Here is an 18,861-nt window from a genome sequence, read left to right on the forward strand (position 1 = left end):
GTTTATGAAGCACCACCCCTTCTTTTTGTGTGTGGAGAAGAGAAGCATGAAAGCCTTAACAGCTGCCTGTCTCACTCTTCTATCTCATTTTTTTCTCAGAATTGCTCCAAACTGCAAGAAGCAGATTTTCCTCTCAATGCCCCCTTTTATCTACTGGAGATTTTCTACCATAGGTGGCATCCCATCTCTGCAGTGGGCTTTGTCTCTTTCCTGACTTCAGCCTTATGACTAGCCTTTAATGGCAGTTAGGGTATAGGAGACAGAGAGAGAAGCTTATTGATAAGGGATCCTAAATTGGGAGATATTTAAAACATATAATCCTACCATACTAAACCTTTGTATTCCTGAAAGGACTTTAACTCATAATTAAGGTCCTACTCTCCCACTTTCCTAGAAGGTGAGAGCTTGATTTTTATACTACATTTATTTCTTTGTGAACTTCTACCCAATCCCTCCACCTTTGGCTAGAAAATCTGGGTATGGATTGCATCTTTTACCCTGTATTACTATTTGGTCTCCAAGAAGGCATAGCCTCTTTCCAATACTGGTTCATTACTTTGCCCTACCCCCACCCAAGAAGCTGCAGATTGCACTTTGGAAATGTTTTCCTTGAGCTGGGAAAAACTTCTAGTGGATGTTGAATTCTGGAGTGGAGATGAATAGCTTTCTCTACCAAAAGGTGGCAGGAAGTATGGTTTGGTGCCACAATCTAATCTCTAACCATGGTCTCCTTCATTCCCAGGAGGTAAATATTTTTTAACCTCAGTTTTTTTGGTTCATGAGAAGGGATTGGTATTTACTCAGCTAGGTCTCACAAGACTGACAATGGACCTACTCACTAACTCCTTGGACCTTCCTGGGTTGACTTCGCTAATTAAATACCGGCTGGGTATTCTCTTTCTGATCAGCTGCTGAAGTCCAATCTCTTTTTTCCAGTAATACCTCTCTAAATTGTCCCAGTCTTGAACTGATGCTGATAGTATTGGGCGTTCCTCTCTGAAAAGTTGGTTCTGCTTCTCAAAACTTTACAGATCAAGAAGGGGCTCTAGTGATAACTTTTCTTATCCCCTCTTTTCTACTTTATGCTGACCATTCTTTATCTGCATCTGCAAGTCTTCTCTCTCCCTGGGTCATGGCTTTGACTTAGGATTTTTAATTTTAGCCTGGAGGTTTATAGTGACTCATTGGTACAAAGCTCCACACAAATTCTTAAAAATCCTGAGAAATACCCTGAAATGCACTGAGATGTCAAAAATACTCACCTTTCACATACAGATGTGCAAAACAAGCATGGCTACTCTATCTTCCTATGATTCATCTTATCTCTCATAGGGACCAACTTGCTGGGTAGCCCTTTTGAGAAAATTTTCAAACTCTAAGATTTTCTCTTCTTTTCTGCTTCTTTCCACGGTGATGTCTGGGAATGATTTCTGTTATATGATGGTGGCTGAGGAGGAAGGTTCCTCGGACTTGTGCAGTCTTAAACAGATCCTTTTTGGTTTGAGCTGTACAGTGGCTAGTCCTGTCTGCTTCCTGGGTTGTACCCAACATCAGAACCTAGGATTCTGGACTTTTTTTATATAGTCTCCCCAGACTGAGCCAACAGTGGCTCTTTTGTGCCAAATGCAGGATTTTGCTGTTTTTGCTGTGTTTCAGCATCTCTGGGCCCCTTCAACTGGGGCAAATGAGTATCTCTGAGTCCCTTAGGACATCCCATTCAGACCATGCAAAATAAGAAGGCTTCTAGTGGCCTATAGTCCCCACTGCTGTCACAGTGCCACTGCCTTTCTATAGGAGAGAGGAGAGTACTATAGATCTCTCTAGTAATGGTTCCCCCTAGTATGGCCAGGGAGATTTTCCAAAGCCCCTGCTGGCTTCAAAGTCCACGGACTGTCTGATCCTCTCAGAATACTTAACCACTGGGCCTCTAGCTATAACTGTTTGTCCCTGAATCAAGGGCAGTCAAGGGCTTTGGGGACCAAGAGCCTTGGAATCCATCCTCCTCAGGCAATATTTGGCTCCCTTCTTCCTCCCAAATTACCCAGAACTAGAAGGGATAGACTTTTTCTCTGTGGTCCCTTATATGGTCCTCTGGTACAGCCAAACAAGAAGTGGTAGATTTGGGGTATTTTGCTTTCTAAATATAATATCCTGTGCCCTGACTCAATCCTCACAGGTGAGTCTTAAATGGAAGATAGGGTGTAGAAGAGGGATTGACCTACTAATACATGGGCCTCCATTAAGAGGTGCCTAAGACATACTTTATTGGTTATGCTTATTTATACATAGGGAGTTATTTCAAGTTGAATGGCTAGAATTTGGTGATGTCGAAAGATACCATCTCCGCCTTCTCCTTAGCAGTGTGTGAAGTCGCTAAATTAAGAGCTTGGTCCCAGGGGTTTATGTTGTAAAGCCCCAGTCCAGTCTCTCTGGGAGAGATAATAAGTGTCACCAGTGCCTTAGTATGGGGATCAGCCTTTCTAAAGATCCTGCCATAGAAAGGAGAGGAGGACGTGTAGATCCCTAAGTTCCAAAAGTGCATGCATCATCAGGGAAGAACAAAGAAAGGAGAGGCTAGGAGCCACCCTTCTCTATCTTTGCCCTTGTGCGCCAGCCACACCCCCTTCTTTCTGCCACTTTGTATCCTATGGGGAGATGTACAAAAGATCATGGTTATGCCCAACATGTGAGAATGTGGCTGTGATATGACAGTCTTGTTTGCAGGGTCCACCCAGGTTAGTCCTGTTCTTAGACTCACACACAGGTAGCTTCACTTTTTTGTGCCAGTTACACTGCCCTGTTTCTGACAGTTGCCAATCAGCCCATAGTCCTCACTGTCTAACCACATACATGACTGTAGCTAATTCTGGCTTGGCCACTGACTAGGTGTCGTTGACTTTTTTTTAAATCTGGTTGATGAGATGATCCCTTTGAACCTTTTACCTCTAATACTTGAGAGCTCTTTCAGTCAACAAATATTCATTGACAGCCAACTCTAGGCCAGCTATCACTTTTGTGCCAGAAATACAGTTTTGCACAATATAGGTAAATGTCTTGCCCTTTTGTTTTTGTTTTGTTTTGTTTTTGTTTTTGTGTTTGGAGAGACGTAAACAAAACGTGAATAAATTAAACTAGGGAATATGTTATAAGGAGAAAAGAGCTATAGAGACAATCATGCAGCAAAGGGGGATAGGGAATGTGCCAGGAGAGAGTGCTGGGTTTTAAATAGGGTGGTCCGAGAAAGCCTCATTGAGAAAGTGATACGTAAGCAAAGACCTGAAGAAGCCATGCGAATATATGAGTTAACTGATGAAAGACTGTTTGGCTGTAAGGATTTGTAAAACCCATTTCACTCACGCCCCTAATTTTGTAAGTAAGCAAATAGTGATCTTGGTAGGCAGAAAGCAGGAAACTGATGCTTACTGAGCAGTATGCTAAGAGACATGCCTCAAGTAACGGGGGAGGGGTAAAAGTCTGACCCTAACCTTGAAGGGCTTATAGTGATTAAACAATACGTTTCAATTCAGTTCAACTGTGATAGGAAAGACATGTAAAAATTACTTTGGGAGCACAAAATATGCTATATGGTACGGTTAGGAAAGGTTTCCTGGAGGAGGTAATACTTTAGGTGGGTTTTAAAGGATGAATAGGAGTTTATCAAGAAAAGGAAAAGCATTTTAAGCAGAAAGAAAAGCATGTCTGAAAGCACAGAGGTAAGAAAGTGGTGCATATTTTGAGAATATTATGTTTGCACTGGGAGTGACATAAAAGAAGTCTGAAAAGTAGAAGTAAGCCAGATTATTAAGGGCCCTTCAAGAGTAGCTTTTGAGAAGATGCTGTTCTGTTGTCAGTGGGGAGTCAGTGGGAAATTTTGAATATAGAGCAGAACTGTACATTTTTTTTTTTTTTGCATTTTTAAAATACTACCCTGGCAGCCTCAACATACAGAATAGATGTAATGGTGGTAACAGACCTGGATGTAGAGACATCAGATGGAATACAGCTTCATAAATCCTGCCACAAAAGATGAGGGAATGAACCAATAGGGGTGGAGATGAAGAATACTGGTATGTTCAAGAGTACATTAGGTTATGGAATTGATGGAGTTGGTGATTAATAGATGCGTGGTGTGAGGGAGAAGAAGCAAAGAGAGAAGGAGAAAGCAGGGAATAGATGGGTACTTTGTATTTTGTTGATGAGAGCAACTCCAGCCGGGGTGCTGCTTAGCTGTCATGAGTTGGGGACAAAATTAATCATTAATGATGAGAGTTCAAACAGAGGTCTGGGCTTTGCTGGCACAGCCTGAATGGGTTTGTCCCCAGGCCATGCTCAGCCTGTGGTGAAGCCTAGTTCTATGGAGCAGCCTGCAATTTGGCATATGAGCTTCAAGAAATAGCACTGTCACTATCATGTAATTCCTGGATGACAACTCCTCGTCTGTCACGTTGGAGGAGTTCTCCGTATGTCTGGAAGTGTGTGTGTTCTGACATTAGCTTCTAGGGCATTTGTTGCAATTCTGAGACATGCCTGCAGAGAATTGTGAAGTTATACAGGATCTACGACAAGCCCTGCTTGGCTCTCTTAGAGGAGAGAAATAATCAGACATGACACCATTGGCAGTGATAAGAATCTGTATGCTGCTGAGAAGGAATCCTAGGGTGTTGGTGAATTTGTTGAACTACCAGTACAACCAGTATTATGGGGAAAGGCATGGTTCTCTCACTTGGTGGTCATGATACCTTGGACAAGTTCCTTACCTTTCCATGCTTTAGTTTGTGAAGGCTTGCTGTGTGGATTACATGAGAAAATAAATGCAAAGGCCTACCAACAGTGGGCAATGAGAGCCTGGTAGTTCCTGTTTTTGCTTCTTTTATGGGGATTGGGTGGCAAAGGGAGGGCATAGTTTTTTGGTAGATCGTTAGTAACAAACTCATGTTCTCTGTGCCCTGACAACACATTCTAGTCTCTAGCAAAGTGCCTGGCATATAACTACTAGTTATTCAGTATAAATGTTGTTGAATAAACAAGTGAGTGAATCAATTGAAATGCTATGGACACGTGCCTGATGAAGTACTTTGATACTACTGTAAGGAATCTAGCCTGAATCACACCAGCAGCAGAAAAGCAAAAATTAACAGAATATTTGTGACAGTCACCAATTTCATTTGACTCCTGGATGACAAGGAGCACGGCATCATTGGAATCTTTGGCATTTTCAGTGTTCTGTATCTTCAGAGAAATGTTTGGCAGATACAGTGCTTTTCCACCACACACTATCCCTACTCCATGCTTGTGGGAAGAGCCAGCAAAGCTTTATTTTTTGACCTGAGCCTTAATACTTCTCATGGCTGGCATAGGAACAGTGAGTCAGCCATCAGAACTGAGGCCAAATGAACATTTACTGAAGGAAAAGAATCAGGAAAGCAGTCAGTCACCTGGCATTTCTCAGTGCCCATCAGTTCTGCACTGAGGGAGATGCTAAAGAAGAAGGTAGGACCCAAGTCTCTCAAAGAGATTATGACTCAGTTATGGATACAAGACTTCCAGAATGAAATAATACAAGCAAAACCAAGTTCAAGTTGCAATTATATAAATAATAAGCCAAACTGAATGAACACAAGCTGATCCTTTATTATATCATCTTATTTCACTCTCTTGTCCAAAAAGGGTGCCATAGCATCCCACTTACATGTAGACAGAGAAATCTGGATCTGACAGAACGATTTGGAGTTGAGGCAAAGAGAGGCTTAGGCTCTGTCCCTTTGGACTAGAAAAGGTGTCACTGTCCTTCGGTGGTTAGACATACTACAGGCCCTGGGCAGATTGTGGCCGGTTTGCCACAATTTATCATTCCTCTTTTTGATCCTTTCACCTACTCCAGTATGCTTTTAGGTTCTCTGAACTGCCCAATGTCCCACTCTGTGCCCTACTTCCACGTGAAGATCTAGCCTCCTCTTTTTGGGTTGCTGGACCCAAGGCCAACCTAGGGAGGAGGATGTTTCCCATACCAGGAACAAGCAATTCTCTGACAACAGATGGGTGTCCTACAATTCAACTCCATTCTTACACTATCTACCTGGAGATAGCGTCGGATCTCACAGGGCAAGGGCTCCGTCCCACAAGAGTGTGGCCCGCCCCACTTCAGACGCCAATGGCAAGCACAGGTAACAACCAGCAGTTCTAGCTACAAATCAGCAATTCCCAAGACCTACTTCTCAGGTTTGATTAATTTGCTAGAGCAGCTCACAGAACTCAGAGAAACGTTTTACTTACTAGACCATCAGTTTATTATAAAAAGATGTAACTCAGGAAGAGCCAGATTGAAGAAATGCACAAGGCAAAGTATTGGGAAAGGGTGTGGATTTCCATGCTCTGTGACTGCACCACTCTCCCCAAATCTTCACGTGTTCACCAACCTGGAAGCTCTCTGAACCTCATCCTTTTGGGTTTTCATGAAAGCTCTATTATATAGACATGATTGATTAAATCATTGACCATTGGTGATTGATTCCATCTCCAGCCCTTCTTTCCCATCTCCCTCGCTAGCTGCTCCCCAGGTTGGACTGAAAGTTCCAACCCTCTGATCACATAGTTGGCTCCACCCATGACTGTGCTTTAGCCGAAAGTGACTTCATTAACATAATAAAAGACACCTTGATGACACACAACACTTTGAAAATTTCTAGGGTTTCCGGAGCTGTGAGCCAGGAAACACGGATCAAGACCAAATATATATGGGAAATATATTTTGGTCATCTGAATGAGCAAATATATATTTTTCTTATAAATCACAATATTGTACTTCCCAAAGTATAATACTTTCTATTTAGTATTCTACAGAACTTTCTGTTTAGGACCATTGTCTCTCTCTCTGAAAATTCAGTATGAAGGTGTGTTCCTCTTGTAACGTTATCTGACTTTTCCTTCTCAGAACTGTACTCTGCATATTGAGCATGTGTATTTGGTATTGATAATGACTGAATAATTTAAGATACTATTCTCATTTTCACAGTGCCTTAGGTAGGAGGGCATATTTCAAGGCAGGACTTTGGGTGTAGGAGTGTTGGTCTCCAGACCCTTAAGATCTGATCAAGGAAGTAACCACCTACTCAACTCATTGCTCAGCAGGAAACACTCAGGACGGATTAAGACCTATAGAGACCTCTGGCCTTAAAAAAAAAAAAATGTGGCTTCCCAGTCTATCCTCATCATGTGATTCAATATAAAAATAATACAGGGCACCTGGGTGGCTCAGTTGGTTAAAAATAATACAAAACTGTAAAATAAATAAGGGAGTCCATTAATAAAGTTCTGAATTTTTCCTATGGCAACTATTTTAATGCTTTGTTATGATAACAATTTTTTATTTTTTCACGCTCCAGCTGCCTGATGGAAGAATCTAGCCAGCACCAAGCAGACCTAAGGGAGTGAGTTGGCAACCTGGTGCCCCCTCTACAAAGGCTCACATTTGGGGTCATGACTGAGGGGTTGTCTGTGGAAAGTTTATCAACCAACCCTCTCAACGCTTTGGGCTTAGTCCTCAAGGAAGGGACGTCTTTGGCTTCACATCGGTGTGGTTCCTCCCATGCAGGGAGGAAATGCTGGGGCCACAGGGTCTTGTTAGGCCTGATTGACACTGTTTTCTATACTCTCTATCGGGTTGCAGGGTCAGCTTGACTAGGTGGAATATGAGTGTGCTCACTCCTGCAGACTCTCATCAGTAGGCTCTTTTGCCTCTTTGGATGCCAGATCTACTTCAGGAGCCTGTCCAGGGCCATCGGTCACCACTGACATAGGCTCCCTTGGGTCACTCCATCTGTGGGCCTACAGTAGAGTCTTCCCAGGCTTTGTTTGCTTTCCTTGAATGCAGAAGAAGAACAAGTCAGGGGCCAAATCTCCAGGAAGACCCCATGTTAACCCAACAGAGCATCATCGACCTTTATACTTATTCCTTGTAAAAACATATCAACTTCATTTAAACGAAGGGATACTTTAGCATCACTTAGGAACTATCCTATCCAGACTCCAAGTAAGTGCTTTGATTGTGCCTGTTTTGTATTTAACCAGGATATCTCCGTTAACCCTCAGGGTAAACCTCTTGGGGGTTATTATTCCCATTTTATAGATGAAAAACTGAGGCTCAGAGATATTAAGTAATTTCCCCAAGATCACTAGTAAGTGTTCGAGTCTGGATTTGCATTAAGGTTTTTCCTAATTCCAAAGCCCCTCATCTTTCTTTTCCATGCTGCTAGAAGACAATAGCATTCCTGTGATTTTTTTTCTTACCAATTTCAAGTAATTAAATTATTTCTGTGACACTCACCTCAGTAACAAAGGGACATGACAAAAATATACAAGAGCACTCCTCAGGATGGGGTACAAGAACCCATTTACATCAGAATCTGAAGGAGCGTGTGTGGAGGAGGGAGAGGATTATCAACCCATGGAATTTACAGGTGACCTGGCCTTACCCAATACTCACTGAATCTGAACCTCTGGAAATACGTCTTTGGGAAAAAGCATCTTTAGCAAAGTCCCCATGTGATGGCTAATGCAAATTAAAACCACCATCCTAGAGGGGTGCCTGATGAAGAAGAATGAGGACCTTGAGGGAAATCTGTACATTTCTGTACATTTTATCAAGATCAGAAAGGGAAACAGCTTATTTTTCAGGATTCTATGGAGGGCATATGCATTATTTATTGTACGGGTGGAACAGAGATGCTACTTCTCTGTGTACTAACACACAGCATTGGAACTGAATGGACTCACCCAGGTTTTTGAGCTTGGCTCCTTTTTGTTGGCGTGAAAGAGACAAAAGAACCCCATGGCCCTCATGTCAGAGTCAGTAGATCTGGCAAGGTCTCTCTTTCACAAAGGCAAGTAAATAGAATTATGCAGATTGGGTTGGCACAGTCATTGCCTCTGAAACAAGCCCAAAAGCCACAGACACCCACCGAATTGCATAAAACAGACCTGTGGCCAAGAGGAAGCACACAGCAGCTCCGAATGCCGTGAACTAAAATGCTACTGGTATCGCTGTTGGTATATTAGCATTGCTGGTGGAAATCATCAGTTTCTCCTTTAGGACCAAAGAAGGTCATATGTTATATCAGAAATACTAATAATATCATTCTCTTCCTAGAAGCCAAATAGAGAGGGGGAAAATTTCAAATTAGGCTTTAGGGGGAAGGAAGAATGAGGAAAGGTGCTTTAAAAAAAAAAAAAAAGGACCATTAGCTGTCCCATGTTTGAAGAGACTGGTATCAAGTGTTTGGTAGAGATTTGAGCTTGCTTGTTTTTTTTGTTTTTTTTTTAAATAATGTAAATGGAATATTTGGAAACGTTTCACTATGATCTATGCAGTAATAATGAGCTGCCTAAATGATGCTAAGAATTTTACTTTTATTATCTCATTCATTCTTCACCATACTCTCTGAAGTGGAGATTGTCCTCACCCAAAAACTACTGGGGGGAAAGCAGGGCTCGGGGAAGGTGAGTGGCTTGCCTGTGACCACTTGGTGAGTCACAGAGACCATCTGGCCCCGCAGCTCTAGTTCTGGCTGATTCATCCAGTTCCTGCATTGCCCCTGCACCCCCATCCCCGTTCTCTGCTAACAGCAGGCGATGCCTGGTCCAAAACAAGAACTCATCCTCTGTGCGTGGCTGCTCCATGAACGCTGACTCCAGCCAACGTCTCTTGCCGCTGTTTTGAAAATGGTCTGTAGCAAGGGGTTCAGACGCCCTCCCAGCGTAGGTACTGGACCTGTCTCTGCTTTCTGATGGAGGAAGAGCTGGACAGGTGCCGATGGCCCATTCTGAAATGTGATAGGCTGCGGCGAAGAGCATCGGGTGTAGAGGCAGACTGCCTGGGCTTGAGCCCTGCGCCATGACTTTCGGGCTGTGTGCAGGTGGCATTGTGCAGGTTACCAAGCTGTCTCCTCCCCATTCCTGTGATTTGCAAAACTGATGTGAGGATGACAGAGTGGGAGGGCTGCAGGGAGGGCTGACTGAGTTAATCTCTTAGATGAATTCACATGCGCTTAGGACGGTGACTAGCACACAGCGAACGCTCAGTAGGTACTGTTGCTGTGTTTGTTGTTGTCATGAAAGATTCATAATGAGAAACTTTGGGGCCCTCAGTGCAGTAATATGCAGTGCTACCCAAACGATCCACAAGCGAGCAACAGTAACTTTCAGATAAAACAGGGAGAGGCTAAGAGTGTGGAGGCTGAACCAGACCACCTGTCTTCATATCTTGGCTTGACACTCACTAGCTGTAGGACCTTGGGTGGTTCGCTCAACTTTTTCTTGCCTCAGTTTTCACACTGAGAAATAGTAATAGTAAGAGTATTTCCTTCAAAGGCATATTATAAAGATTAACAGCCAGTTAACATTTCCAGAGTGTTTAGAAAATGCCTGGGACATAGCAAGAACTGCCTACGTGTTGGTTAATAAACAACAAAAGACCAACTTTGCCAGTTGTTGAAGTCCGACTTGTTAGCAAACTCTGGGAATGTGTGAACCTCAGCTTATGAACACCGAATCTCAGTAACCCGTAGACTGAAGGCCTTAGGGGCTTCTGTGATCACATACAAAAATAAAAATAGTGAGAACCGAAAACAAGGCTTGCAGTTTGGGAGCAGTTCTCTGACCATCAAGGAAATTCCTGCAGGTACCATAGGCCCCAGATGATGCTCTGAGAAATTCGGGCCTCAAGCTGCGTGATCTTCCTCTGATGGTGTGAAAGTGCCCCTTCACACCTCAGGAAGTGTAGGGGGAGAGTAGCAGCATAAACAGCCTCCCATTTATGGGCACTCCCAGACCCTGCCCATGGCAAACCCAACAAGAGCGTCCTTTGGCGATGCTAAACCCGGTTACGTGCCCCATGGATCTGAGCATTTGGGTGAGCACCTCTGCAGGACACATGAAGAAGCATCTTGTGGTGCAAAGAGCATGGACTTTGGAATTAGTCAAGCCTACATTGAATTCCTGCTCCATCGTTTACCAGCCATGGGGCCTGTAACAACTTACTCAGACCCTCTGAGCCTTTATTTCTTCAACCTTATAATGGGGATGCTAATGCCTACTTATACAGTAAGTTTGATGTTTTGTTTTTTTTTTAATCCATACTGTGCATCTAACATAAGCAGAACAAGAGCTGTGGTACCCCGTGGATAGCGGCTGTCCTTTATTGTGTACTTGTGATGCACCCAGGCTCTGTGTCAGGCACTTAGGATTCATTATGTCCCTTTATCTCTGTAAGGCTCTAGGAGATAAGTTCTATTAACTCTTTTCTCTGTAAATGAAGAAGCTTGGGGTTGTGAAGGTAAAATGCCCTACCCAGAGTCACGTGGCTAGGACTGGTGAGATTTATGGTTCCATCCTGGTTTTGTTGGAGTCTAAACTCCTGCCTCTCTCATACTGCCCATTCCCTGGCCATCTCCTCTACTTCATTCCGGTTTGTTCAAAGGTAAACATATGGCGTTGAAGACCACCCACTCTGAGAGCAAACATAGGGACTACAGTGTTAGTGATCCCAGGGTCTGTGTTTATCCTCAGGCCTTCAGAAAAGGCCAGGGCAGCTGGGGGTGAGCAAAGCAGGGCCAGGCAGCAGACCTGACCGATCCTGTTGGGTGCACTTTATCTTCAAAAGGAAGATGCACTTGAGGGGCTGATTTTCAGCTCTTTTTTTTTCTTTTAAAGCTTTATTTATTTGAGAGAGAGAGAGAGAGCACAAGCTGGGGGAGCAGCAGCAGGAGAGGAAGAAGCAGACTCTCCACTGAGCAGGAAGCCCCATGTGGGGCTCGATCCCAGGACCCTGGGATCATAACCTGAGCCAGAGGCAGACGCTTAACCGACTGAGCCACCCAGGCACCCCATGATTTTCAGCTCTTGTAATCCTATAGTTCTGAAATAACCTGCTCCAGAAGAGACACGCTGAGTCTTGCTGTTACACAACAGAGTTTTGGAGGTATCATACTGGCTTAATTAAAGGCCTCTGATTAAAACTCTAGCACATGATAATCAATGATGTTTTCACTCATTTTTATCCTTGAATGAGGTCCCCAAACACCTTCCAGCAGTTCACTGGGCATGTTGTCACCTCCTTGACTTCTATTACTCCTTCTTATATTAGTAAATCCTGGGAAGGCTAACGGGCCTCCAAATTTGGAAACTAATGTACCTGGACAGTCAGTGGAATATGGACTTCACGGTTTTATAAGAACAGCTCATTTAAGCTGGGAATCCCCCTAAGTAATGAACTTCACCTACCCCGGCTTGAGAGAGAGAGAAGCAAATAAAATAGCAGAAAACCCCATAGCACAGGCAGTGTTCCCCAGTGGGCTTCACCATCTGGGACATTCTCCTTAGACTTGCAACCAAAATGAAAATGATATGCACAGCACACACACTTGCATACATCTGATGCACCTCACATTGTGTGAGACATTTTCCTTTCTGGTTAGGAGTACCTTTGTGCAGAATGAGACTATTTGCTTCTAAAAGGATTAAGGGTATTTATCTTTCCACTCTGGAGATAGGTAGACAGGCCATTTTACAGAGATGGTCTTAGGGATGGCACACATACTGGTAAAAATGGGTTACCACTCACTATCCTAACCGTCTACCATATGTGTCCCCATTAAGTGGGTCCAATACACCAGTGCAAGTTGGGTATTTCTCAGACGACCACCAGCAGTCTTCTTCAAAATTGCATCAAGCCGCTCTGATTTACTTGCTCTGCCGCTTCTCTCTTTGTTGTCTTTACAGCATGCTGAATATGGGCTCCTGTTCTCCCCTCCAGCCCTTACATCCATGACCCAGTTTCAGTCTTGTCATCTGTAACAGATGCTGTCAGTGCTTCTCCCCGTTCCCTTGACACCCGTGAATGTCATGTGGATTTCCTTCCATGTGAATGGCTTCTTACAGAAAATACCACAACTCTCTGAGTGCTTTTTCAGGCTGCAGGAGAATGCCAAGACTCCTCACATGGTAACCAGAAGCCCCAGGGAGTTAACACCCCTGGGAGCAGATAACCACCAATGACACAGGAGAAATGGTAGATAAATAACTCAGCCTCCTTGCTCCTAAGATGGACCAATACTGGCACGTAGTCTATAGTCTCCTAGAGATTCTTTTTGACCCATTTTTACCCTCCTCTATGAGTGCTTCCTGGAATCACCTCCCAAATAAACTAATCTTACTTAAACCCTGTCTCAGGGTCTGCTTTTCAGAGTATCCAATTTACAATACTGTTCCAGTTTTAGACACGAGCCTCCTCTAGTACATGGACTAATATCTGCCTCTGGAGACGTAGAGTAAGAGATCCCAGCCCCTCAATGCTACCATAGCCCCCTGAGAAATGCCCCAGGTAAACATGACCTTCACCCAGGTTCCTCTAGGCAGGAGGGGCTTGAGACATTGCAATTAACTAAATTGATGGAGAATTTCATGACTTATTCAAGTGTGTAGAGAAAGTAGACAGTTTGTGAAGAACTTTCTCAATTTACTTGAGCATGTCAGCAATCATTTTGTATACATCTGGCTTATATGGAGAAATAACACAATATGGTGGTTAAGAGCTTGAGCTCTGGAGTCACATAGAACTGGCTTCAGATCCTAGTTCTGACTCTTGCCATGTATGTGACCTTGGGGCAGAGTAGTTAGCCTCTCCAGGTCACAGTTCCTTTGACCATAACATGGGGAAGATAATAATAGAACCTCCCTCAGAAAGGTGGGAGAGTTAAATGCCATAATACTAAAGCCCTTGTCATTAGAGCCCAGCACATCATACATACCCAAATAGGTAGCTGCTATCATTAATATGCCATATTATGTCCCAAGGCATAACATACCACATGATGCCCTTCATTAAGAAAGAGAAAAGTAGGTATGGATAGACACAGAAATCTGTAGATTTCACTTTCCTGCTACATAATAAATGGAGATTTGGGTCAGGGTTTGGGGGAGGGGATATGATCCCCCTGGATTAACACATTGCTCCTGATTTGGGCACTTGTTCCCTAGAAGCAGAGCCCAACATGGGCATTCTTGTATAAGTAATTTATTGTTGGGGAAGCACTCAGGTAAAACCTGTAAGGGAGTGAGGAAGGCAGGGTAGGACAGAAAAAGCAGCTAAGCCAAGATGTAGATTCGGTTGAATTTAGACTCAACCTAATCCCTGATCCCAGGAAGCGCTGGAATATGAATGGCTCTACAGAGTTATTCCATACTGAGGCAAGGGGTACAAAGAGCTGCTGCTCTTTTGTACCCCCATGTCAGTCAGTCAGTCAGTCCCCGTATGGTGTACCTCCAGGGAAGGCATAGCCTCCTAGGTATTTCCAGGGGAGGTGGCTTTCATTTGCAGAGGACACTTCTCAGCAGAAGGGTGCATCTGTGAACTGTTAGCCATCAACACTCCCAGTAGCTGGGGGATGGGCACACTGGTAAACAGTGTCCAAGTGGGACACCATCAGTTACTGTTGAACTTCTCTATTTCCATAAAATGTATATCATATTATCTACAGTAATTTCTGCCATGGTAATTAGAAAAAAAAATCCACCAATGCTTATCCTGCTTCTTGATCAATTGGTAATACAAAGTATACCAGTAATCTGCTTCTTCCCTCCCCAGCCCCCAAGCAGGTGACTTCTTGCTGGACTTAGTAGTCATTGGCTAATACTAAGGAACACTTGTAAAAGCGTCTCTCCCTCTGATACCTCCTAAAACTTCCTGCTAATCTTGGGGGCTCTGAATTTGCACTCAGATCTCATCTCTGCATCTGGAAAAGTCTTGGTTTATGAGAAACCCACCAGCCCGTCTTCCCCCTCACACCATAAGTACTGTGTTTACTAATGTCTAACAGAGTTGGCAAGCAAAGGCAGGCAGTGGGAGAACCCTGGGTTCACAGTTAGGAGGCCTGAGCATGAATCCCGATTTTACCACCTATCAGTTGTGTGGGTCTTCGCAAGTCACTTTTCTGTTGGGCATCCTTTCCTTTTTTATAAAACTCGTTCAAAAGACTTGCCCTGAATCCTTCACAGAGTGACTGTGTGATCAGGTGAAAAAACATGTACTAAAAGACTTTGTAAAACAATGTCCTAAGGCAAGTTATTCATATGATTGTGACTGCAATGATTAGTATATTGATCTTTGTCTCTAGCCTATGGTTTTGGTTGCTGTGAATCATCTCTGTGAATCCTTGTGAAAGCCTCAGCAATTGTGTCCCTTAGCTCTCTGGTGATCCATTTTCTGCTATCTCTGACATCCAAGTAATTCCTATGGGGAAGCGAGTTCCTCGGGCTCCACAAGAGATTTGCTGAAGAAAGTCCAATGGAAAGATTCCGTAAGAATACTTCTTACCGAGTGTAGTCACCTGAAGTCCTCCTTGTCTTGTTGAAAGTTAGCCAACTTTTATCCAAGATTAGCTTCCCGGAAAAACAGAATTGTGCTAACACCAGGGAAGATGATTTCAAAATCCATTAAAATGAATGACTTAACATCAATATATTTGTTTCATTTATTGCTAAATATTATTATTATTTTAATACACAAGTTAACTTTTCTTTCAGAGCTGTCCTGAGAACGTTTTAGTGCCATCACGTCTGATAGTGCCACCACGTCTGGCATTTTGAAGGCAGTGACTAAGTGCTACATGTGTGTGTTGGGGGAGACTGCCAAAGATTTTTCTTATTAAGATCTGATACTCTGAGTTGATTTGTGAAATTATTGAAATTCTCTGTTCACTTTGGGTTAAATTATTGAACCTCTTGCATTTATTTATAACTCAAACTTTATTGACCACATTCTGTGTTTAAAGCGACTGGACCTAGGTAAAAGGACAATCCCTATCTTGTAAGAAATACTGTGTAGGAAACGGAGCTAGGGAGGCGGTGCATGGGGGAGCATACAAGGACGGGAAGGAAGGAAGACGACTGCAGAGGGAGGCTGAGGGTGTGACTGGCCCGTCATGATTCACCGGACCGTTATGTTACAACAGGGAGGATATTATCTGGTTATGAAGGCAAGTGAATGGGTCAAATAAACAAGTTTACTTCTATTACTGAGCTCATGTAGAGCCTTCCCACTTAAAATGTGGTCCTCAGACCAGCAGCACAGGCATCCCTTGCGAACTTGTTAGACAGCATGCAGAGTTTTAGGCCCCACTTCAGAGGTACTCAATCAGAATTTGCCTTTTAAAAAGATTCCCAGGTGATTTCATATTGTGGTCAATAAGCAGTCCTATAAAGAATACAAATAGTATAAGACAAGGTCTCTCCTTTCAGGAATGAGGTAGGGCTATAGGAAACTTAAAGATTTTGTGAACATTTTCCCCCCCTAAAATCGGCTTTTTTAAAGGAGTTCAGTTTATAGTGGAAGAAGCAGAAAAGTAAATTGATCATTGTAATATAGAGTGATGAATGAAGAGATGTGTCTACCTGCAAACAAGAAAAGTTTCACATGGAACATTGTTTAGTATTCTATCAATAGAATTGATAGAATTTTTTTTTTCCTTTTGTTCCTTTTAGCACTTAACAACTTCTTTGTTAACCAGTATGATAACAATGGAAGGAGCTAGGCTCTAACTCTCACCTCTGTGCTTCAAAAATTGAGGCCATTTGTTGTCTTTCTGAGGGTCCTCGAGGCTCTGATTTCCACTCTTCCCCAAGACAGGACGGCTCATGGGCACACCTGCTCCTATCTGGCCTGTCCTCAGGCCCTCTTTCGGAGCCTGATCGGGCTTTGCCTTGTTTCCCTGCATCTGAGTCTTAGTCTTAATAAATGGGGTCCTACCTTGCTAGCCCTGCTGTCTCCAGGTGCTCTTAAAGACTGAACTTTGTCTACATTAGAGTCCTGCTTCCTAATGAGACATCCACCCATGCCTGGATTTCTAAGGGTGACCTGGCTAGAGATTCCTCATTATTATATTTACTGATCCCCTCACGACCTTCTTAGATTACTTACCATATAAGTACCATATAGAGACATGAACAGTGTAATCAAGCCAGGGAATGGGGATTTGGGTTGCTATTTTATTTTATTTTATCATTTATTTATTTTTTAAAATTATTATCTTCAGTTAGCCAACATATAGTACATCATTCGTTTCTGATGTAGTGTTCAACGATTCATTAGTTGCATGTAAGGCCCAGTGCTCATCACAACATGTGCCCCCCTTAATACCCATCACTGAGTTACCCCATCCCCCCACCCCCTCCTCTAACCCTCAGTTTGGTTCCTGAAGTCGAGAGTCTCTCATGTTTTAAAGAGTGGTCAGGATCTACTTTCTGATAAAGTAGACTCTCATATGCCATCTTTTTCTGTTTGCCTCACATCTTGTGTTTTTACTTAAAAAAAAAAAAGAATCCTCTGTAGTTATTTTAATGAGGTTCTGGGAAAAGAGCAAAGATAAACACATACAGCTAACCCACCAATATTAAATGAAGTTATAACTGCATTTTCTAACACAATTGTTAGTCACCTTGTTCTTTAGATGAGTTAGACTAAATAGGTTTATGAAAAATTTAGATATCCCCACCTGGACTCAGTTTCAATTGAGGTCCTACATTAAGAGTTTTCCTAATCCCCAGAGATCCTTGTTACAAGCACTCAAATTCTATCAGAAGGTATTAATCTAAAAGCACAGAACACCTTTTCAAACATGATTTAACATTTTAAAACCAGTTTCTCAATGATATCACCCAGATCTTCATATTTTTTAATCTTGCCAATAATTCTATGTGGAAAATAGGTGTCCAGTCTGCCTGGAATTGTTATTTAGCTCATCTGAATGCAGAAAAGTCAAAATTCTCTTATGAAGTTTAAGGTTTTTTTCCAAACTACTTAGCATTTAAATTTCTGGGATGAATGCTTTGTTCCTATTACTTTCTCACTATAGGTCTGCTTTGGAAATGGACTCTGTTATATGTTCGACAAATATTATTTTTAGTTTTTTCCTGAGGTAGATTAACTTACCACAAAGAGGGCACATTAAGGTGATGTATAAATGAATGGCATAGTTATTAATGGACTAATAATGCATTGTCAGGCTTTAGTAGCCTGAAGACTACCTAATATGGAAGTTAACAGCAGGAGAGCCATGAAATCTTATGTCTGCTTCTTATTCTGAGAAAAAAATAAAAACGTTCATGTTAAAGCTGCAGCTTCAAAGAGTTAAAATGGCATCCTTTCCCTTTGAGGTGAAACAGAGCTGAAAAATTGTCTTTAAAGTAGCAGGGCACTAAGTCGTAGACTGTGGTTATTGACGGTGAAACACGTACTTTTTAGAGCAGTGAGTGCTTTGCTTAATGCCAGGTGATCATCTCTTCACTTATTTATTTAAAAAATGCTTATTTACTGCCTCCCTTGCACTGGCCACTGTTTTGAGTACCGGGGACACAAAACGAAAATGAAAGATACCTCACCCGTCCTCTTCAACTGATAATCAAGTGGGGTAGAGAATGAGTTAACAATTCCAATTCCAAGTAGAGGTATTCAGTCCCAGAGGCACCCAGCTTTTCCTTGAGGAGCCAGGCAAGGGGTCCAGGGCAGGAAGCATTGTTCTGAGTTTCCAAGGAGGTAAGCATAATTATTGATGGAAGGCATTCTAGAACACTAAAGTTCCACAGTGTCGGGTCTGTGTCTGTACATCATTCTATCCCATCACTGAGCACAGCATTAGTACACTGTAGATCAATAAATATTTGTTGAGGGAAAGAAAAGCGGGGGATAAAATAGATGTTCAATACGGTATCAAATGAATTTGTGTGTTTATGTGTGTGTGTTTATGTATCTGAAACTACCGATGCTAAGTGGCATGTCCATACTGCCTCAGTTTAGAGTTGTTTCTCACTGGC

General features: G+C 42.7%; 1 long non-coding RNA gene across 1 annotated transcript; it reads right to left on the minus strand.

Annotated features, from left to right (window-relative positions):
- Positions 1-7,361: 7,361 nt before the first annotated feature.
- On the minus strand, positions 7,362-18,551 carry LOC113915349. The gene is made up of 3 exons (XR_003517630.1): positions 18,430-18,551; positions 8,977-9,141; positions 7,362-7,859 (listed from the first exon to the last, which is right to left on the minus strand). It is a non-coding gene; the product is annotated as an uncharacterized LOC113915349 (long non-coding RNA).
- Positions 18,552-18,861: the final 310 nt, after the last annotated feature.

This window comes from Zalophus californianus, chromosome 11 (assembly GCF_009762305.2).
Source record: "Zalophus californianus isolate mZalCal1 chromosome 11, mZalCal1.pri.v2, whole genome shotgun sequence".
Taxonomy (NCBI): domain Eukaryota; kingdom Metazoa; phylum Chordata; class Mammalia; order Carnivora; family Otariidae; genus Zalophus; species Zalophus californianus.